This window comes from Bos taurus, chromosome 8, assembly GCF_002263795.3.
Source record: "Bos taurus isolate L1 Dominette 01449 registration number 42190680 breed Hereford chromosome 8, ARS-UCD2.0, whole genome shotgun sequence".
NCBI classification, from domain to species: domain Eukaryota; kingdom Metazoa; phylum Chordata; class Mammalia; order Artiodactyla; family Bovidae; genus Bos; species Bos taurus.
The window spans coordinates 75,432,023-75,456,030 of NC_037335.1; the positions used below are offsets into that span (position 1 = coordinate 75,432,023).

Here is a 24,008-nt window from a genome sequence, read left to right on the forward strand (position 1 = left end):
GAAAACAAGAAGCAATAGAAAACTATCCAATAGGAAAACCAGCAAGAGTTGACCAGAAGTTTACAGCAGATAACCTAAACCACCCTTAAGTTTCTATCAAAGTCCATTTAAAATATTCCAAAACAGCCTACAGATTTCTAGGATTTTATTTCCTAATGCCTTTTATCTACTGACTTTCCTCTGAATTCTAAAGTATATACATGCAATTCATATTTCAGCTTATAAATTCTCTATTTCTTCTATATTTAACTTGCCTTCCCAGACTTAAATCATAAACAAGACCAGAAACTCATTTTGTTTTGCTCCCTTTACTACTCTGTAGGTGTCAACAGAAGAGACATTTTTACAAATGTGTTGAAATGACATGTGATAGAAGCTGGTATCTTTTTTTATTGGTGTATAATTGCTTTCCAATGTTGTATTCGTTTATGCTGTACAACAAAGTGAGTATGTACATGTATATCCCAACTGTAAAAATTAAGAATTACCTAAGAAAGACCAAATCATAAGAGTCAATGATTCCAAAAAAGAACAATACATAAATTGAATTGTTTTCTAAAACAATCAGTTATGGAGACCCCAAAGCAAGCACTCCCATGATGTGAAACAATGTACCTCTATTTATAAATCTTACACATCTCAGGTTAATGAAATGACATTAAACAAGTATTTCTAGTTATCTTTAGGACCTGTGTATCTGAAACTCCAGTACTTTGGCCACCTCATGCAAAGAGTTGACTCACTGGAAAAGACTCTGATGCTGGGAGGGATTGGGGGCAGGAGGAGAAGGGGACGACAGAGGATGAGATGGCTGGATGGCATCACTGACTCGATGGACGTGAGTCTCAGTGAACTCCGGGAGTTGGTGATGGACAGGAAGGCCTGGCGTGATGCAATTCACAGGGTTGCAAAGAGTCGGACACGACTAAGCGACTGATCTGATCTGATCTTAAATTTAAAGAGAGGAGACATCATAACTCAGGATACCATTTCAGGCATCACAAGGAAAATTATGTCCCTGAAAACGATTTTAGCTAAAAAAGGTTTCACAAGCTTTGTACTGAACTAGGTGTCCTAACATCATTTATTGATTTTCTTAATAGGTCCTCTGTCAACTGGAATGCTTAAGGCTACAGGCATGTTACTGCACTCTTTTGCATACACTATAATAGCAAATAACCAATTAATGAGAACATCTATGTGTCTATTATGGTTTAAAACTTTTTCCTCTATTTGAATCTCTCACTGTCAGTACGAATAACACACTTTGCATCCTTTTTTGAGATAAACAATTTGAAGATTTTGTTGGTTTGGGTTTATTCTTTTGGTTGTATTATATAAACAAGGTTGTTATGTCAAAATTATCTTAAAAGCTTTCTTTGAGTTTAGTATTCTCAGCTATGAAAACATACATACAAATACTTTAACTATCAGGCATCATACAAATGTGAAACATACTAGTATTTCTGAAATAAAGAGATTACTTATTTCTAAAATCACTTTCAGCATTAATACCCTGTAATTCTTCACTCCATAATTCTATGCTAAATATCTAAAGTTAAGCATCCAACCAAAATCTGCCTGGCTGAGTGGGTATTCCAAGGGTAAAACCTTTTAAAAAAATCTTTTGTTTATCCACAGAGTTCAGAACAGTTATTTTTTAAATTGAATAATGTGATTCTTTTCTCACTTTATTTATCCCTCAGTGCCTCTACTTATGAAAATAAACTAGGTACATTAAAAATAACAAAATGAAACTTTCTTCTTACAGCAGTGCCATCTGGTGATGAAAATCTGCAAGTACAGAAATAGGCTAAACTGAATGGATTAAGACTGAGTTTTTTTTATTTACAAAAGACTTTTATAATAACCTTGCTATTGAAACCAAACATTTTGATGGAGTATATCCAAATTCTCAGTTGTCAATCAGATTAACCATAAGCTCCTTATGTTTCAAACTATAAAAAATTTACTAATTCACTGTCTCAATATATAAACATTAAGACTTTCTATCTCCATGTGTGTGTGCTAAGTTGCTTCAATCGTGTCCGACTCTTTGTGACCCTATGGACTGTAGCTTGCTGGCTCCTCTGACCAGGGGATTCTCCAGGCAAGAATACTGAAGTGGGTTGCCATGCCCTCCTCCAGGGGATCTTCCCTACACAGCAATCAAATCCGCAGTCTCTTATATCTGCTTCATAGGCAGAAGAGTTCTTCACCGCTAGCGCCATCTTCTATCTCCATTCCAATCATCAATTCTTAATCCACATTCAACAATGAATAGGTGATTAGGCTTCTGCTCCATAGCTAAACCAAAATAACTGCTTTGTAAAACATGAAAAGTACATTGCTTAGTTTATGTTTAAATATTGTTGTTTGGAAATAACCGTTTGCAATATTTATGCCAAAGGTCTTTCGTAGCAATAGTTTATGAATAACCTGGAGCAGTAAATCTTAATTAAAAGAGAAAAATGGTTATTTCTAAACCACAATATTTAAATATAATGGAATCCTCTGGGAAAAGAAAACAGAGCTCAGAAAATGCAAAGTTAACAGAATGTATGATTCAACAGACAAATTTTCTTATATTTTACATAAAGGTTCTGGAGTCAGTGTATTCTTAAAGCAAAGTAAAAAGCCTAAGTTACCAAAATTACTACCAATATCCTTAAAAATTACCACCAATGAATTATGAAAATGAGTAAGGCATGGAAATTAGATGTAAAAATCAACACCTTCAGCATACTCTCACATGGGGAAATTCTGTTTCCTTTTCTGGAAAAAGAGCTCTGTGTAGTAAATGACAGTACTTCTCCAATAAGCACCCAGTTGCCAGAACACAGGAATTCAGTTTACACTTGTGTTCCATCCCCTCTATCACTCTCCACCCCCAAGAACTACTACCATGGAACAGGTTCCAAGAGAATTCTTAGAATAGAAACAGCCAAGAGCAAGAGATTCTAAAAATAATGCAGTAGAAACTCAAACATACATATCTCAGGTTCTCAAGTGGCAGGAAGCACTAAGTTATTTCAATCCATACAACCAAATTTTAAAAACCATATTTACTTCACCTCAAAGTAAATTAAAGATGTGATAGATTTTAACAGGGATAAAAAATGCTACTACATCTGTAAAACAAAAACAAAATCAGCAAATACCACATAAAGCTCCTAGATTATCTTAAAGTCCAAGAATAGTCTAAAATTACTTGCAATATAAAGAAAGTAAAACAGAATAAACCAACTTGATTAAAGTACAAAGATTTTCTCTGTAGTGGGTCATTTTTAGAAAACGGTTTATTAACTGTTATTTTTTTTTCAAGGACCTTTTGTAGATAAGATATCTCAGCTGCATTTTCAAGTGTTCCAGAATTTCAGAATGAACTCAAAATGGTTAACAGCCACCTGTACTTCTATTAAAGTTTACATGAGCAATACCACAAATTCACCATAAGAAGATGGTAACTAAAATTAGACATAAAAAAGACATTAAAAAAAAATAGGTAAAAATTTATCAAAAACCATATAAACCCTAAAAGAAAAACAAGGGTACAGTTGGTCATTCTGAGGAGTTACAGAACACTTGCTGATAACATGCCGATAACTGTGAAGATGTTGGTGAAAGCACCAAGGGCTTGAAGACAGTATTACAAAGTGTCAGCACTGGAAGATACCTCTGAAACCAGGAGGTTCACAGAGTATTTCATCTACTGACTGCATCAAGAAAAAATTATATTCCAGAAACAGCAAAATCAATGTCTTTTTTTCCCCTCAAACAGAAGATAATACACCCACACAACATGAATTATGTAATCAGCTAAGGGCTCAACTACTAAGAACAGAAGCAAGCCTCCATCAAGAATGCTCACAAACGAACTTCCCTGGCAGTCGAGTAGTTAAGACTGTGCTTCCACTGCGATGGCGGGGCGGGGGGGGCGTAAGTGCAGGTTTGATCCCTGGTCAGGAAACTAAGATCCCACAGGCCATGCATTAAGGCCAAAATAAAAAAAAGAAAGCTCACAGACATGCTGTTCACTCAGTCCTGAGGCCAGCAGTGCCAGAGCTATCTTAGACTGGCAAGGCTGGGTCGGTCAGGGGTCCTTCATCTGTATCAGACTCATTCACTCATTCCCAATATCCTGAAACCATTAAGCTATGACAATAACAACAGCAGCAAATGCAAACTGTTTATCATGTACCAGATACCGCTGAAGTACTTTATACATACAGAATTGTCATTACCTTCCCAACAACACTCTGAAATACATACTAACACTACTCCCATTTTACAGACAAGAAGAAACTAAGACAAAGATTCAAGTGGTAAAGCCAAGATTCAAAACCAGGCCATCTGGCTCCACAGTCTGTGCTCTTCCCCACTATTTTATGCAGCAAGCATATGTATCAATTATAGATAAACAACACATTCCAAGTCAGCTTCCCTGTCTTGAAGACAGCATTACTACTGTTAGTGCCACCTTAATAACTCACCTCTGATGCAAAAAGATCTGGGTTGGTTCTGGGTCCAAATCTCATCTAACTTCCCAGCCTTTCAGATACCCAGAGGGGCTCCCTTAGCTCTCTATTGTAATGATATGCTAATCGGATCTGTTTTATTATTTTTACTTAACTTCCAATATGTGTTCCTGCTTTTTCTATCAAGAAAATATCCATTATTCTCAACCTTTTTCTGCAGAGGAAATTCATCTTTTCATTCCTGCAGAAAACAACACTGATTTACATTAAGGACCTCAACAAATTTGGAAGGCCCAAAGCAGCCAGCAAGGGGAAGTCTACAACCCCAACTCAGGGGAGAGTAAGGCAGCTACAGTGCCAAGGAACTCCAGTGTGAGACCCAATTCCACACAGCTAAACTGCTTGTGCCATGCGTGCCAGGAGCTGACCAAGCTGGTACTTTTTTATTCTCCGCAGCTGCTGAGGGCAGGGTCAGGCCTCAAGCAGTTGGTAGACAAGGTTAACTCCCCTACACCAAGGCGTCACACACAATGTTACCTGCTATTCTGTACATATAATCTGCCCACAGAAAAGATGAGTGCTGGTGAACCCCTGAATATTATGGGACATCAAAAAGTATTTGGCATAGTCATATTTCTCTTTGCAATTATCTAAGGTCAGTCAAGAAAAAGTATTTAATTGCCTAATAGCTGCTTCCATACATCTGTCCCACTCCTCCACTGCTAATTTCTTGGCTCTAAACCCTGGCTTTTAACTAAGATCTTAGTTCAGCAGCCACCTCATGATGATTTGCCCTCCTATCCCTTGAAAAGCCCCTAGGTATTCATGAGCAGTCTTAATCCTTTCAGGTCTTTTCTCTTAAAAAAAAAAAAAAAAAAAAAAGGGCAGGAGAGAGGGTTTCAGACTTTGCTGACGGTCCAGTGGTTGAGACTCTGCATTTCCATCCCTGGTCGGGGAACTAAAATCCCATACACCTCACAGCATGGGGAAAAAAAAAAAAAAAGTTCTTAAAAATAAAAATCTTTTTAAAAAAGAGGAGATGTTGGAGGGGGTCCCTATACTATACAGCATTTTAAAAGATCTACAAGTTATAGTACTGTACTTTTTATTTACATTGCATTCAAACAAGCACTCCCCAAATAATACCAGGATGTTACCTTCAGTAGAGGGTTACTACACCACAGACAAAGACTAGTAAAGAGTTCAGTTTTCTTTTTTAATTAAAAAAAAAAAAAAAAAAACTTACACTGGAACTAGATTAAAATAGAATTTCTATAAATCATCCACTTACCAGAATATAATATTAACAGCTTTATCATAAATCCATAATAATTCTTGCTAAACAGACACTCGCTTTTTTTTTCTTGCTCTACTTATAGCAGATTCTGTTCCTCTTCCTACATTATATACTCTGGTCTTGCTCTCCCAGAATTAGTACTCACCCACATAAACAGTGACACATCTAGAGTCTGCTTTCAACCTCCATTCTAAACCTATCTACCTCCACAGGCTGTGGCTACAAGGAATTATTCTATACCCATTATCTTCTAATGACCTATAATGAAATATAATCTGAAAAGATACTGAATCACTATGTTGAAATTAACACAACATTGTAAAGCTACTATACTTCAAAATTTAAAAACAAGTACTAGATAACTATGCCATTATCTCCTGCCCTGTTCTGATCCTGTCGTTGCACAATGGGCCTAAGGAACCAACAGAACAGTGAAACAAGTAAAGCAGGAGCCCAGAAAAACTCTACTCTGCAAAAATGCTAGAAAGTCAACCCAGGTTTGTCAACTTACTCATGACCTAATGTGGCTTTCCAACCATGTCTAAATCTCCACTCTTAAGTGGTGATACTTCCAGAAGCATCAGGAATTTCCCATCATCAAATAAACAAAGTTTAAGACTCTGGAATAGTGAGTGGATCACCATCCATCACCACCCCTAGTTGCGTAGTACAATCACTTGAGCAATTTCTAAAAAATGAAACCAGGTCCTATTACATCAGGCTCAAAATAGTTAAGACCCAGACAGCAATACTGTTTTTTAAAAGTTCTCCAAGCAGTTCTTAAAAAATTAAACAAAGAGTTACCATATGACCAAGCAATTCCAATCCTAGGTACATACTCAGGAGAACTGAGAACAAATATTTACTCAGAAATTCACACATGGAATGTCCATAAGGAGCATCGGTCATAATAGCCAAAAAGTAGAAACAATCCAGTGATGAATGGATAAATAAAATGTGATATAACCATACAATGATTAGTCAAGTACTGAAAGGAACAAACTTCTGATAAAAACTACAACATGGATGAACATTGAAACCGTTAAGTGAAAGAAGCCAGTCACAAAAGACCAGATATGTATACTGTATTACTCCATTTACATGTAATGTCCAGAAAAGGCAAATCCACACAGACAGAAAGTATATTAGTGGATGGGATCAGGAAAGAATGGGCAAACTGGTCGTGAGAATGGGGGGGCGCCTTCTTTTTGGGGTGATGAAAATGTACTAGAAATACTGATACACAACTTTGTGAATATGCTAAAAATACTGAACTGCATACTTTAAAATGATGAATTTTATGATATATAAATCATATATCATTTTTTTAAAAAAACAAGCTCTGCAGATTTCTAATGTGCAGCCAGGATGTCACACCAACTACTTAGCAGCAGTGGTTCTCAAAAGTGTGTTATCCAGACCGGCAGCATCAGCACTAAGAACCTGTCACAAATGCACATGCCAAAGGTCACCCCAGATCTGGTGCATCAGAAATGTTTAAACAAGACTTGATCCACAATAAAGTTTGAGAATTGCTGCCCTCAAAAGAACCTTAGATGAAAACGTTCCTGTTGGTTCCAACTGAAAGGTGAGAAAACGACAAAAAACATAATTTCACTTTATTATTTTACCCATAATAGTCATTCAGTCATACAAAGTTCCAAAAAAAAACAATGAAAAGTGGAAAAAAATAAAACCACCACCTACACTTCCATCACCCCAAAATAACTACTGTTAACAGTTTAGTGAATAGCCTTCCACTGTTTTTATTTGTCTTACATCATTGTAATTCACGAGAAATTACTATATCACGCTTTTATCACAGAACATTAACATATAAACTATTATGTAAAAGCAAGGTAGCAATATAATTATAGCACCTCGATTACCCTAGTCAGTTGAGAAATCAGGTATATTACAAGAATATGAAAGAAAATTCTTTAGGTGCCAAAATGTTTTTGGCTCCAAGCCTTTTTGATATAATTGCCTCCTAAAATGCAGTATTTCTCTTCATTGGCAAATACAGTACAATAAACATGATTTAACTTTTACTGATTCTACATCAGTTATTCTAACCATGTGATGGGTAAATGTGAGGAATTAGTTTGAATCTATTCTAAATCCAGGGCATGCCCAGGAACTTGCTTTCCTAAATAAATTCATCATATCATTATCTTTCCTGTCTTGGCCTCTTTCTCAAATTGGCAGCATTTACACATCTGCATGACTTCTGGGCAGCATGGTATGGCCACGTTCCAAAAATATTTCTGAACCCAAGGACAACAGGATCTTTCAGGCTGTTTCCTTGTTTGTTTTAAAATCATCTGCATTGTTTCACTGTCTTGAGGGGGAGAGGAGGCGAGACAACCACATTCCACCTTTAAACATTCTTGTGAGAAGCCCTCAAATGTTTCCTCACTTTGTGCAGGTTGTTCTATGGTAGCCTGAAAGATTAAGAGGCAACCTTACCTACCTGTAAGCATCCACTGAGCCGTTGATGTCAACGTACATTACATCAGGCACCAAAAAAAAACACGAGGCCTATTTCCTGGGTATTAAAAAGTCATAATAAATTGCCAGCTGGATGGTCCCATCTCAAATTCGCCTATCCACATCCTAGTTTGACTTGGCTCTTCCCCAACCACATTCAGCTGCATTTATCCCCACCTACCCTCTCAAGAGAATCTAGTGAAGTCTCAGAGCCATTGGAACACAACAGACATAATGCCAACAGTAGTCTTAGTCTGTGATGAAGACTGAGACATATTTTTGTAAATTTTTTGCCTTCACACCCTCACTCCCATTTTGCCACCACCCTCCATCGGAGAAAGATGAACTTCTCACTAGTTGCTCATTCCCAAGGCCTTTATAGCGAAGAGGATAAGCAAGGAAAAGCCACCTTCTTCCTTTGGGTTATTTTCTCTTCCTGAGACCCACTGAGAAAGGGTAGGCTAACCTACCTCCCTATTCTTGGGGATACAAGTTCGATACGCCAAATCTTTGTTTTAGTCAAGTCATATTGACCAGAACCAGTTACAAAGATAACGCTAGGCCAAAACATTATCTTAAACTGTAATGCCAGTTTAATTCTTGCCTCTTATTTTCAAGAACAGAAAAGTCATAACAATACCCAACACAGGAAAATCTCCAAACTCCTCAAGATGTGAAAAGAACTTCAGGAAATATACCTATTCAACCGCACTCAAAATATTACCCAGTTTAACCCATAATCACTTAAAAAGTTTTAATCCATTCAGTTCAGTTCAGTCGCTCAGTCAGTCTGACTCTTTGCAACCCCATGAGCTGCAGCACGCCAGGCCTCCCTGTCCATCAACCAACTCCTGGAGTTCACCCAAACTCATGTCCATCGAGTCGGTGATGCCATCCAGCCATCTCATCCTCTGTCGTCCCCTTCTCCTCCTGCCCCCAATCCCTCCCAGCTTCAGAGTCTTTTCCAATGAGGCAACTCTTTGCATGAGGTGGCCAAAGTATTGGAGTTTCAGCTGCAGCATCACCTTCCAATGAACACCCAGGACTGATCTCCTTTAGGATGAACTTTAACCCATTATCTCACATTAATTTATTGTTTCGGTTTTTGGGCAAAGCGGCATCTCTGCTAACCACTCTCATACAGTAAACTGGATATTAGTGTTCAAAGTGATTAAATCCCTACTATACTTCAATAGATAAAACTTTACAAATCTTCAGTTCTTTTTACTTTTTAATTGAATTTTAGTTGATTTACTATATTACATTACAAATCTCTATTAATTACAAATCTTCAATACTTACTGAAAACAGATAACAAAATATTTCAAGTTACTCTCATTTTTCACAAATCATTTAAACATTTGGCACTCAATTGTTACAAATACATAAACATTTTACAATTGATTTAAAGGTTCAGTATATTCATTGTTAAGCTATTTAAAAACAGCTCTATCATAAGCCAAAAATATAAACACTAATTTTTTAAGTACTTCATACCCACAGCTTTTCCTTACAGTTTTTCAACTTTCCTCATATACCTCAGGATACACAGTCCTGAACTGCTTGACTTTTTTTCCTTTCTTTAAAGCATATTTATATATTTATTCTAACAGCATGTTTATTACTGTTTCGCTCATGCCAAAAGCAACTTTTTAAAAAATGTCAGTTACCTGAAGAATGTACCTACCAAAACAGAGTCATGCAATTCATGTAAATCTTAACACACCTGTCACTTACGTACCAGGCTCAGTTTTCATTCAAACCAAAGAGAAAATGCCTTAGTGAGGAAATTTCCAACAGCTACACTGAGAAAATATTCCATATTCTTTTAGTTCTCACAAGAATGTGCACAAAAACCTGTTCAACTATTCTCTACATCCAGATTTTCAAAAACAATGGCTTAGAAAAATTACCTTCTCAGTCCTCAGAAACTACATGTTCTATCTCGCAAGCAGTGACTACATACGCTGTTTTTCTAAAAAAGAATACACTCACTGCCTCCATTTCCTCACCAAACATCTTAACTTTCAGTCTGGTTTCCACCACCTTAACACTCCAACAAAAGGAAAGCTACTATTCCACCAAGTCATCACTGACTCCTAGTAATTGTCAAACTTCTCTCGTTCTCATCAGTCTTTCACCTATCTCTGGCATGTGACACACTGTATAACTTTTTCTCTTGGTTTCTCAGATACTACACCATCTTAGTTCTCTCTTGTCTTCAAATCCTCAGCGGCATCACATCTTTCTCCCACCTCTGAAAGAATATTGTTCAATTCTTAAGCACGTTCTCCCTTCCCACAGAAATGTTATGCCCTACTAGCATCAATTATTACCTTTAACTTCAAAGCAAAAGCTAAAGACTATGTCTCTCCAGAGATTCAGCCTCCAAGTAACTGCCTATTAGACAGTTACACATATAATGGAGTTCATCCAAAACGATCTTACTTGAAGATTTCCAAAATTTTCCAAGTAGCCAACAGCATTTTCCAGGTGTTCCAGAGCTCAAAACCTTTAAGCCATTCTTTTAATGAACTCCTTCCTATACCCATTTAAGGATTTAAGGCCTTAAATCTATGCCTTCCTTTACATTCTCTGCCATCAACTTACAACAGGTACCTGATTAAGGGTTACTGTTTGTACTTAAAGTCTCTAACGTTCTAAGCAGTTCTAAGGCATCTTTATCAACTAGAGTATCAGTAATTGCCTCTTCTCTACTTCACTGAAATGACATACCCCTATTTACCTGTCTGAACTATCTTAATTATGAAACTAATGCCAAAGTGGATCAAAATGTTTAATCTTTCAGAATACTGCTAAACTCTATCAAACAACAATATCACTTCAGTTTCCCTGGTGGCTCAACAGTAAAGAATCCACCTGCCCATAGGAAGAAGCCCTAGAGAAGGAAATGGCAAAGCACTCCACTATTCTTGCCAGGGAAATCCCATGGACAGAGGAGCATGGCCAGTTACAGTGCGTGGGGTCACAAAGAGCAGGACACAACTGAGCAACTAAACGACAACAAACTTCATTAACTTCTGTTCACAGACCATCAATTATCACAAATACAAGGTCTTTATTCCACTCTGATCCCTACACTTTGATCAAATCGGCCTTGTCATTCTTCCAAACTGCACCTGGTTTTGGTTTTGTTTTGGCTGCACTGGATCTTAGTTGCAGCATGTGGGATCTAGCTCCCTGACCAGGGATCGAACCCAGGCCCCCTGAATTGGGAGCATGGAGTCTTAGCCACTGGACCACTACGAAAGTTCCTATTTTGCTTTTTGCATCAACCCTTCATAAGACATATTTTCTCAACAGCATACTGAACATATCTCCATTTTCTCATTTTCTGTCCTTCAATGTAAACAGCAATTAGTCTTTACTTGATGTCCATAATAACTATGATTATTTTACTGTTTCTTAACAATATACTCGGAGAAGGCGATGGCACCCCACTCCAGTACTCTTGCCTGGAAAATCCCATGGATGGAGGAGCCTGGTAGGCTGCAGTCCATGGGGTCACTAAGAGTCTGACACGACTGAGTGACTTCACTTTCACTTTTCACTTTCATGCATTGGAGAAGGAAATGGCAACCCACTCCAGTGTTCTTGCCTGGAGAATCCCAGGGATAGGGGAGCCTGGTGGGCTGCCGTTTATGGGGTTGCACAGAGTTGGACATGACTGAAGCGACGCAGCAGCAGCAGCAGCAGCAACAATATACTAAACAGCCCTACTTAACAGCAGCTTGAGTTCTTAAGCGTAATTTTTACACCCTTCCTGTCGTTCTTAGGATGTGCCAGTGTGCTATCAATGGCCGCTTCTCAGTGCTGTGTGCCTCACCTTCCTCAAAGGACGCACCTAAACTGGCAGAGACCAGACCAGCTTACAGACCAGCTCACCATGCTGATGAGAACAGCTACTAAAATCAGAATGGAAAACCCAAGCAAAAGCAAGTGTGTTGCTTTGCTTTTAAACCACAGAAACCAAGTCCAACCAAACCAGTGACTAAATCCTAACACATAAAGCAGATAAAGTGAAATGGGTCTAGAGGAACTAGAGACAGGAGTTCAAGGGCCCCACCTGCATATATCCATTCCTCATTCCCCGTCCATTACAAAATCCCAGCCTTACGTACCACAAATGTGGACATTGTTTGACTTATCAGCTAGCACTTGGCTGTACTCCTGACAGAAGTATTTCAGACAGATAAAGTAGTATAGTATTATGATTAGGAGTACAGGCTTGGAAGTCGCACAAATTACTAGATTAAGTAACCTTGAGCATTTTACTCTTTCGCAAGTCTGTAAGGAGCACCACACAAGATAATGTACCTCACTCAAATGGTTAAACTAGATCATAACTGGTAGCAACTATAGGATTAAAGGACACTGACCACTTTCTTTGTTAAGTGTTTCAAAATATTGTCGATTTATTCAAACAATTTACATAACTTTACTGAGGTATAATGAGTATTGTATAGTCCACTCTTAAGTGTACAATTCAGTGATTTTTAGTATTTATGAAGCTGTACAACTATCACTACAGGCCTGAAGTCACTGCAACAAAATCCTTTGTGACCCTGGTCATTTCTTTGTCCCACAGATGTCTAGACCAAAGTATATAAATTGGTTCAGGGTATGCCAGCTACATCCCATTACAGCTGGGATCTTTTGGTAAAGTGAGATAAGCACTAGAACAATTAAACAGCTCAAACTGCCTTTAAAAAAATGAAAGTTGAAAGTTCTTTGATTAAAATAGTAAATGGCCTCCTCTAGCTAACAAGAATTTTATTCCTGTCACCACTACCTGGAATGTTCTGTACAGGGGTATTTTTTCCACCATTAACTTAGTACTCCCAATCACAAGGAATTAAAAGGATACTAAATAAGGTGAAGTACCTAAACTAAGAATTTTTTTAAGAGGTCATCTGATCTTCAACAATTCAAAGAAGCATTCACCAAGTAACTGATATTACAGGAAATTTCTCATCAAAATAAAATGAGATCTTGACTGGAGGAGAAATGTTGAAACATCCAGTAAGTTCCAATAAAACACTTACCCAAAAAAATGTTGAAAGCTACTAACTTACATTAAGAATAACTTTCTTTTTTACTGCTGCTGCTGGCTACAAATAAACTACCAAGTCAAAGCCAAACAAAAGATACAATAAGATGGTAACCCAAATAACACCAAATTCCAATAAAACTTCATTATGATGAAATTCAAAATGTTTTAACAAAAGAAACAATTTTAACTTCAGGAATTTGGGAAGAACCCAGGATAAGTAAGGCTCAAACTCCTAATACTTCAAGGAAGCCTTGGCCAATACCTGGAATCAGCTGACAGTGTGTTCCTCTGTCACTCTCAACAGCATCCTGATACCTAACTGCACTGTCTTCCCACTGGAATTAAGCACCAAAAGAACAGGGACAGTGCATTATTCACCTATATCCCTAGCACCTAACAACTGCCAACAAGTAGCAGTAAACGTTTGTTCAACTGAACAGCTGTACAGTAGCATATACCAGTAACATCAAAAAACTGTTATTCAGACCTAATCTGGATTAACCTACATTCTGAGCATTCCAGAGAATTGTCATGAGAATATACTATCTAAAAGTTTTTATAAATATAATATTTTGGCTTCATTCTCACACATTAAAAAGGGAACTTTAATCAGTGTTTCAAAACTTGGGGTGGGCAAAGGACTAACAGGATACACTTTGAGCCTTCTAAGAGTCAAAAAAGTTACACTTATCCTACAATAAAATGAAATTTACTTAACATTTACAAGAATTAACTAAGTAACAGTGTCAAAGATATGGTTTTTCCTGTAGTCATGTACGGACATGAAAGTTAAACCATAAAGAAGGCTGAGCACTGAAGAATCGATGCTTTCGAACTGTGGTGCTGGAGAAGACTCTTGAGAGTCCCTTGGGCTGCAACATCAAACCAGTCAGTCCTAAAGGAAATCAACCGTGAATGAATATTCACTGAAAGGACTGATGCTGTAGCTCCAATACTTTACCCACCTGAGGCAAAGAGCTGACTCACTAGAAAAGACCCTCATGCTGGGAAAAACTGACAACAAAAGGAGAAGGGGACACCAGAGGATAAGATGGTTGGATTAAGTTATCACTGACTCAATGGACACGAGTTTGAGCAAACCAGGAACACAGTGAAGGACAGAGAATCCTGGCGTGCTGCAGTCCACAGGGTCACAAAGAGACAGGACTTAGCTACTAAACAAGTAACAGCAATAGTTAACTCTTGCTTATCAGATGATTTTCTGACTGGCAGTTACATCTGATAAATAATTGAGAAAATAATCACTGAAGAAATGGATTATTATTCAGTAATGTACTTCAGTGACAATAACTAAATAGGGTAAAAAGAAACAGAAACCCTGATTGAATAGGGAGGTTATTTTGTGAACAGTTGGGAAAATCTGAATGTGGATGTCAAATTTTATTGACATTATACATTATATTTTAAATAAGCATTCCCTTTCCTAGGTGTAAAGCTGTTATTGTGGCTATTTATGAGAAGTTTTTATTGTGAAGAAACACTTGCTAAGGAAACATTTAGGCATAAATGTCAAGATATTTGCATTTTACTTTCAAATCACTTAGACTCAAAAGATAACACATGGAGTATATACAGAAAAAACTCAATGTGAATATTAAGTAATAACTCTTGTTCAAAGGTATACAGTATACTCCTTCAGCTTTTACAAATTTGAAAAATGTCTTTAAATTGGAGGAAGCCCAACAACAAAAAAGAATTAAAACTGCAAAAAGGACAGAAAAACAATAAAGACAAGTACAGGACAATATGGCAGAAATGTACCTGAAACATCCATAATTACCAAAAACATGAATGGTCTCCATGCTCCAGTTTTTAAAAGAGAAGTTGGCAGGTTGCAATAAGGAAGCAAAATCCAGCTGTGTGTTGTTCATAAAAGATCTATCTAAAACATCCCACTAGAATTGGCTAAAACAAAAAATTAAAGCAATACCAAATGTTAGCAAGAATGTGGCACTCTCACCAATTCAGTCTTTAAGAATTAAGCTCCAATGTCAAACATACCCGTTGTATGCACGAATTATATTTTCCTATAGGTATCTAGAATGAGACTAGCTATGTAACATCCTCAAGAGAACTGAGAAAATAGTCACTTTCTAAATTCTGTGGTTCAAATGGTGGCTCAGATGGTAAAGAATCCACCTGGAATGCAGCAGGAGACCTGGGTTCGATCCCTGGGTTGGGAAGATCCCCTGGAAGAGGGTATGGCAACCCACTCCAGTATTCCTGTCTGGAGAATCCCATGGACAGAGGATAGGTGGGCTACAGTCCCACTCTGGTGGCTACAGTCCATGGAGTCGCAAAGAGCTGGACTGAATGACTAAGCCCAGCACACAGTGGTTCAAATGAGCCTAGTTAAGAATGACTATATAACACTGGGCTTCCCAGGTGGCTCAGTGGTAAAGAGATGCAGGAGACACAGGTCTGATCCGTGATCCAGGAAGATCCCTCATGCCGTGGAGCAACTAGGCCCATGTGCCACAACTACTGGAGCCTGTGTTCCAGAGCCCAGTAACTGCAACTACTTAGCCCAAGTGCCACAACTACTAAAACCCAAAAGCCCTAGAGCCTATGCTCCACAAGAGAAGCCATTGCAATGAAAAGCCCATGCACCACAACTAAGGAAAGCTCATGCACAGCAACAAAGACCAAGCACAGTCAAAAATGAATAAATAAAAACTTTTTTCTTAATTTCCCCTTAAAAAAAAAAATCCACCTGCAATGCAGGAGATTCGATCCCCGGGTTAGAGAGACCCCTGGATAACGAAATGGCAACTCACTCCTGTATTCCTGCCTAGGAAATCCCAAGGACAGAGGAGCCTGGGGGGCCACAGTCCATGGGGTCGCAAAGGGTCAGACTTAGCGACCAAAACGACGCTAATAATCTGGGATTACCTGTTAAAATTACACATACCCTACACACAACCCCAAAATTCCACTCTCAGTCATACAATCTCAGCAAACTAGTTTACTCATTTTGAGGTGGGGTGCAAATGGAGACATGGAGAATAAGTATAATTTGTAATCAGGAAAAAAAAAAAAAAAAACTGGAAATGAGACAAACATTCACCACAATAATCCTTACAATGGAGTAACATACTACTGAAAATGATGGAGAAGAATCAATATGGATGAATCTAAAACATGTGAAGTATCCAGAGAATCACACAATCCCATTTAGATCAAGACTGAAAACGGGCAATACTAAACTATATATTATTTATGGATACATAGCGAGTAAAATTTATTCTTAAAAATAGTAAGACCAAAATAATCGGGTAATGGTAACCTCCCCCCGCCCCCCCAAGGAAAAAGTAACTTAGGAGAAGGAATACACAAGGGAGTTTAAGGTGGCATTAATGTTCCATTTCTTGGTCATTTTATTTTTGGCTTTGAAAACTCCACGTTTTTTTCTACTTCATATACCTCCTTTGGCATGTAGCTTATATTCTTCAATTTAAAAAAAAGTATGCAAGGTATGATCTCATTCTTTTCAAAGTGTACACTTTAGGGAAAAAAAAAAAAGATTTATACTAAAATGTTAAACAATGGTAAGTCACTTTTTTTCCCCAAATTTTCTAAAATGCATTTTCTTATGTAAAACAGTCCCAGCCAACCTGACCCAAAAACCAATCTTAAAATGGAAATTTGTAAATTAACTTGAAAAAAGAGAGGGGAAGAACTGGTTTGGTCTAGGAAACAAGTTAGGCTTGTCGATAAATCCTAAAGACAGTTACTTTTTCCCTAGACCTTATTTCAGTTAAATTTGTATTTTTTAAGCCCACTTATTCTCTTGTTTCGGAGAAGGCAATGGCACCCCACTCCAGTACTCTTGCCTGGAAAATCCCATGGACGGAGAAGCCTGGTAGGCTGCAGTCCATGAGGTCACTAAGATTCGGACAAGACTGAGCGACTTCACTTTCACTTTTCACTTTCATGCATTGGAGAAGGAAATGGCAACCCACTCCAGTGTTCTTGCCTGGAGAATCCCAGGGACGGGAAGCCTCGTGGGCTGCCGTCTATGGGGTCGCACAGAGTTGGACACGACTAAATCGACGTAGCAGCAGCAGCAGCATTCTCTTGTTTATGATCTGACAACAAACATTATTATCAAATGAAAAATCCCACCTTCCAAACCACACACATTCCAGCTGAGTAGACATGTACAATACAGACAGCACTATACACCTTCTCCAAGCCGGTGAGACTGCAAAGACATTTCAAGTTTTCATCTGCTTGCTTAGGAAGCAGCAATGTTATGGTGGCAGAGTCAGAAGGAATACAACCTCCTCAGCTGAGACTTGCGTGTTGAGTGTTTTTGTATGTGGCTGAAGGAACAGAAGGCAAAAAAGAGAGAGAAAACAAGGGAAAGAGAAAGAAGAGGAAAACAGGAGGACAGGAATGGAAAGAATTCAAGAAGACAAAGAGGGAGAAAGACATTAATAGCAAGAAGGAACACTGAGCTTCTCAAAGTCTCCACAGGTATACCTAGAGCTGATTTGATGAGAAGATTGAGACATGGCAACCCACTCCAGTACTCTTGTCTGGAAAATCCCATGACCGGAGGGGCCTGGTCAGCTACAGTCCATGGGTTTGCAAAGAGTCGGATACAACTGGACAACTTCTCTTTCTTTCTTTTCCTTCTTTCTTTTGCGACGTGTAAAAATTTTTGAGTAAAGAACAAAGCATTAAAGTATTGGGGGAACTCCCTGGCAGTCCAGTGGTTAGGACTCCACAATTCCACTGCAGAAGGCATGGGTTTGGTCCCTGGTCAGGGAACTAACACCCCAGATATCATGACGTGGAAATACAAATAAAGTATTAGTGGATTATGTATGTATATCATAACTTAAAATGAGTAAGCTCCTATGTGACAACTTACGTAAAAAGTTAATAACAAAAGAAATGAAGGTATAGCAACAAGTCTAAATCCAAATAAAATTCTCTCCTCTATAAATCCTTGAAAATAATCAAAGTTCAATCTAATCAAACATATGTTCTATTATTTTTAGAGTTCCAAATGAAAAAAAAAAACAATCAACGCATTGCTAACACCCTTTAAAAGTAGAGCATTGCCTAGTCTTAAATGAAACACCTACCCCTTGGTCCAAGCCTCATTTCATAAATTAATTCCAAACAGTGAACTGGGTTTCAATTTAATTGAGCTCAAAACTCCAGTATGAAAATGAGTTTTCTGAAAACTGAAACACACTATAATACACATGCTATGTCAGCCAGAATTTCACAAGCCTGTTCTTCAAAACCTAGGCCAAGAAATTTCAAAACTAAAATAACTTTAAAAAGTACAGAACAAGCATCTTTGAGAAAAACACTGTCAGGAAAATATACAGAGTAGGAGAGGGACTTCCCTGACAGTCCAATGATTAAGACTCTGCACTTCCACTGTAGGGGGCATGGGTTCAATCCCTGGTGGAGAAACTTAAGATCCCACGCACCACTCAACGTGGCCAAAAAAATAAAATTTTTAAAAGTAGGAAATTTCAGCATACATAGTTGACGTTATAATTGTCAAAACAAAACCAACTAATTTGATTCTTGGACTTAAAAAAAGGAGTCCACTTGATCAGTTCAGTTTAGTCACTCAGTCGTGTCTGACTCTTTGAGACCCCACGGACTGCAGCACGCCAGGCTTCCCTGTCCATCACCAGCTCCCAGAGCTTGCTCAAACTCATGTCCGTTGACTCGGTGATGCCATCCAACCATCTCATCTTCTGTCGTCCCCTTCTCTTCCCTCCTTCAATCTTTCCCAGCATCAGGGTCTTTGCCAATGAGTCAGTCCTTTGCATCAGATGGCCAGAGTATTGGAGCTTGACTTCAGCATCGGTCCTTCCAATAAATATTCAGGACTGATTTCCTTTAAAATGGATGGGCTGGATCTTCCTGCAGCCCAAGGGACTCTCAATAATTGGTCAAAAATATTTCAAAACCTACCACAGGTTTATAAGGTGATATTCCCTCTCTTTACCTTACTTCAAGTTATATTCCCTCTCTCCTTTTGGGGAAAAGAAAAAAGAGAAAACAATGGTTTCTAAGCTCTATCAGAGATCCACCTTCTCACTAGTCAAACAGCACTAGTGCCATACTACTTAGCTTTTAAAGGACACTGCATATACTCAAGTTAACAACTAAGAGCTAACTGATCATTGCTGACTTATAGCTGCCTCACAAGAAGAAATAAAAGATAGGTTTGTTAAAATCAAAGGAGGACTTTTTTCCCTATTGGTCAGTGGTTAAGAATCTGACTGTCAATGCAGGGGACACAAGTGTGATCCCTGGATCAGGTTTGATCCTGCATGCCACAGGGCAACTAAGCCTGTGTGCCAGTACTATCAAAGCCTGTGCACCCTAGAGCCTGTGCTCCACAACAAGAGAAGCCACCGCTCACCCCAACAAGAGAAAGCTCTCACGCAGCAATAAAGACCCATCAAAACCAAATAAATAAAATAATTTTTTAAAAATAAAACCAAAGGAACGTCACAACCTGTGAATTCATGCAGACCACTTCTTCTGAGCAGGCATTAATCCTTTATAATGCACTTACACACACACCTCACAAAAAGTTTCTTATGACAACAACAAAATCTTAACAGTAAGTTTTCATTTTTAAAGAGGACTGGGGAATCAACACTTCAAAAGTACAGGCTAAACTTCAGACCAGTTCAAACCTTCAAGACTGGTTTATACTCTCTATATGCAGTTTATACTCATGGGAACAGAGTTAGCAACCAGTTTCTGTCAAAACACAAATCCTGAAATAAACCCATCCTCCTCCTGGTTCTCCTACCATTTCTCACCAAACAATACCAAGAGACACACTGATGAGCAGTGCACAGGCTGACCAGTTACCAGGAAAGGGAAGCAGAGATGTTACCGCTGTTCTAGCCCAGTTCTAAAGGCAGCTCTCTGAGAGCTGGTCCAGCCCACATATAAAGAGAGAGGCCAGAGGAAACCAGAGCAGCAGGAAACAGGCAGGAGGGGCAATTACCACAAACCTTTCCCATGGCCTCATTCCCATGCCACCACTTCCAGTCATATTTCAATCATAACAAAAACCTCCGTTCTTTCAATCATTTTCTTAATTACTGAAGGTCAGAAACAATGAAGCAGACAGAGGAAATCAGAGCTGTGGGAAACAAGGAGGACAGGAGTGGAGGAAAAAAATCTCACCACACATGTGAACTATCCTTAAGGAGACAAACTCAGGAGGAACACACTGGAAGCAAGCAGAAAAGTAGTGTAGGAGAAACTAATCACTTTTGCCTGGATAAGCAACAATGAGAGGGCAGTCCTAGCCAAGGTCTCTGCAAATAAGAGATGCTGGGGTACGGGAAGACCCTTCATCTCCAGCGAGTGAATTTATTCCCTTTCCTGAGACAGACAGATCCCACCCCAAGAGTCACCCAATCCTTAGGATTACATTCACTTTCCTTCCACTTTTATTAGACAAACTACAACTAAAAATTATGAATGTACAACTCATAACGGAAAAGTGAGGAACACACTAATTACTGACACTTTTGATTTTAAAAGTACTATCATAATCAAAGAGAAAATACGCAGTAATTGGGCTCACTCAAAAAGTGAATTATATGCCCTTCAAATAAAAGATGATCTTTAGGTACCCTGTGAAGACCTTTAAAAGTTCTCAATTGTTACGGCACACAAGGGCAGAACACAGCAAGCCCAAATACTGGCGGAGACACCTTGAATACACGCAGAAACAATATCCAACAGAGGTGGAAGTAAACTGCAGGATTAGGTCAAACAGGAAATAACAGGAATGATGATGGAATCAACTAACTCCTAGAGACAACAAGGAAGAGATCAGAGTGGTGAGAACAGTGATGGTACCTGAGATACCTGGACAACTAATCAGATTGAAAACCCAGGGGAAAAGGTGGGAATGCCGAGTGGGAAAAGTGATTCAGCGGCAAAGAAAACTGAGAGGCAATGCACCAATAAAAAGAATAAGATTTGGAATAAGAGAGCGTTTTAGTTTACAAAACCCTTCTCAAACCTACACACTAAAGAACAACCGTGACACAGCCAGCCCACAGGAACTAGGACCGAAGAGGAAAACTGAATCCCAAGAGTCTGGCACCAAAGCTTTCCAGAATGAGGAGGAGAAGTAGAACTGAACTACGCCTCCGGGCTGCCAGGAAAGCCTAGAGAGTACAGAAGTTGGGCTCTGAGATGTCCAGTTCCAGGACTAGCGACAGGCGTGAACGCGGAAAGGTGGTCATTGACAGCGTGGCGCGGGAGCTCGAGCGGACAGGCAGGAAGGGACAACGGTGGGAGAGAAAAACCACACCCTCCAGGACAGAAACCCGAAGGGGGGAGGGGTAGGCGCCCCCTGGGGCTGGGTGGGGCTGGGCTGACGAGGAAGGGGTTGGCAGAAAGGAGCGCAGGACAACCAGCGGTGGAGAGGAAGGACAGCACCCAGGCCTGGGCAAACTGAGGACGCACGAAACCGGCGAAGGAAGCTCGGCCCAACCTCAGGGTGGACGCTGGGGCAGTAGGAAGGGCTCTGGAGGAAAGAAGAGCTGAACCCTGGTCTACTGAGCGCAAGCTGTAGCGGTCAAGGAGCTGGAACGGGGAAGGAGAGAGAGAAGGTGCCAATTACCGCTGCTGCTCTCGCTGGACTCTGGACCCGCCGCCGCCGCCGCCGCCGCCGCCGCCGCCGCTCGTTACCTGCCAATGTGCCTCTTACAAAGCGGCGGCGGCGGCAGAGGCGGCCCGGCCCGTCACGTGACCCCGCGTCACGGCCGAAGGAGGAGCCAACACACGTAGCTCGCCGCGCGGCTCATCAGCCCGCCTACGGAGCGCGTTGTTTCCTTTAGCCACCCAACTCCCGCCCCGAGAGGCCAACAGCTGCGGGTCAAGGGAAGGCACGCAGATGGAGTCAACGAGGGATATTTTATGGAGTTTCTCGAACTCGGGAGTTCTCAGAGACGTACTACCCACCGCGTCCAGGATGCCCAAGAACAGCTCGTCGTCACCGTGTGATGACCTCACAAGGCACCACAGGTCGCTCCCCTGCCTACGGCCGCCTTTCCGTCATCACGTGATGTGGTCCGACCACTCAAGACAAACCCAGCCTCCCAAACCTTGTGCGAGGGGACTACGACTCCCAAACTGCTGTACAGCAAAGGCACCCACCACCACATCCTTTCCCTCCTGAGTTCGTTAGATGGTGCGCCTGTGACTTCGGTACGAGGGAAGGCCAAGGCGGAAAGTTGACAGGGCTACCACCTGAGACTAATAACAGTGGGCGCCGCCTGCCAGGTGGCTGAGCGACCCTCCTCCTGGGAGATGTAGTTCTGGCGAGGCGTCGGGTTCGGCGAACACGTTCCCGGGCTCGCGCTCCGCCCCGCCCCCTGCGCGGGAAAACGCCAACGGCTCGAAAAGGTAGCCGCTGCGCACGGCGGGATTCAGAAGCACCTCCACGGGGCGGACGGACCTCGCAGGTTGTGCCCTGTTCAATGCGGGCTTGAATTCTGCATTCCCAAGCCTCTAAGGCCTGAAAAGACTAGCATTTGTTGAAAAGCCTACTCGTTGTCGGTCGTCATACAACTTCATTTATTAAGTCATAGAATCAACCCTTTGAGGCAGGAATTGTCCGGGTTTTAAGCGTAGAGAAAGAATTCCGTTTCCCAGCTGCACTGACCCAAATCCAAGTTTTCTATCTCCAAACAGTGGATAACCTGCCTCTCAAAATGACCTCACCTGTTTTAACTCCACGAATTACGCGTAAAGAAGACAGATCAGATCAGTCGCTCAGTCGTCTCCGACTCTTTGCGACCCCATGGACTGCAGCACGCCAGGCTTCCCTGTCCATCACCAACTTCCGGAGCTTACTCAAACTGATGTCCATTGAGTCAGTGATGCCATCCAACCATCTCATCCTCTGTTCTTCCCTTCTCCTTCTGCCTTCAATCTTGACCAGCATCAGGGTCTTTTCCAGTGAGTCATTTCTTCGAATCATGTGGCCAAAGTACTGGAGTTTCAGCTTCAGCATCAGTCCTTCCAGTGAATATTCGGGACTGATTTTCTTTAGGATTGACTGGTCGGATCTCCTTGCAGTCCAAGGGGCTCTCCAGTCTTCTCCAACACACCACCATTCAAAAGCATCAATTCTTCGGCGCTCAGCTTTCTTTAGTCCATCTCTCACATCCATACATGACTACTGGAAAAACCATTGCTTTGACTAGATGGACCTTTGTTGGCAAAGTAATATCTCTGCTTTTTAATATGCTGTCTAGGTTGGTTATAGTTTTTCTTCCAAGGAGCAAGCATATTTTAATTTCATGGCTGCAGTCACCACCTGCAGTGATTCTGGAGGCCCCCCCCCCCAAAATAAAATCTGTCGCTGTTTCCATTGTTTCCCCATCTATTTGCCATGAAGTGATGGGACCATGATCTTAGTTTTTTGAATGTTGAGTTTTAAGCCAACTTTTTCACTCCCCTCTTTCATCAAGATGCTCTTTAGTTCTTCACTTTCTGCCATAAGGGCTGTGTCATCTGTATATCTGAGGTTATTGGTATTTCTCCTGGCAATCTTGATTCCAGTTTATGCTTCATCCAGTCCAGCATTTCTCATGATATATTCTGCATATAAATTAAATAAGCA

At 40.2% G+C, this 24,008-nt stretch overlaps 1 protein-coding gene across 5 annotated transcripts in view; it reads right to left on the reverse strand.

Moving 5' to 3' along the window:
* UBAP2 (ubiquitin associated protein 2) overlaps positions 1-22,701 on the reverse strand; it is a 119,256-nt gene extending 96,555 nt beyond the window's left edge. For 2 of the 5 annotated variants that reach the window (XM_024995518.2, XM_015472609.3), the window contains exon 1: positions 22,002-22,086. The gene's annotated coding sequence lies outside the window, so the exon portion shown is untranslated. Of the gene's footprint in view, positions 1-22,001; positions 22,087-22,342 lie in introns of those variants that run through there. The other 3 variants (XM_059888979.1, XM_024995517.2, NM_001191276.2) reach the window with 3 other exon arrangements.
* Positions 22,702-24,008: the final 1,307 nt, after the last annotated feature.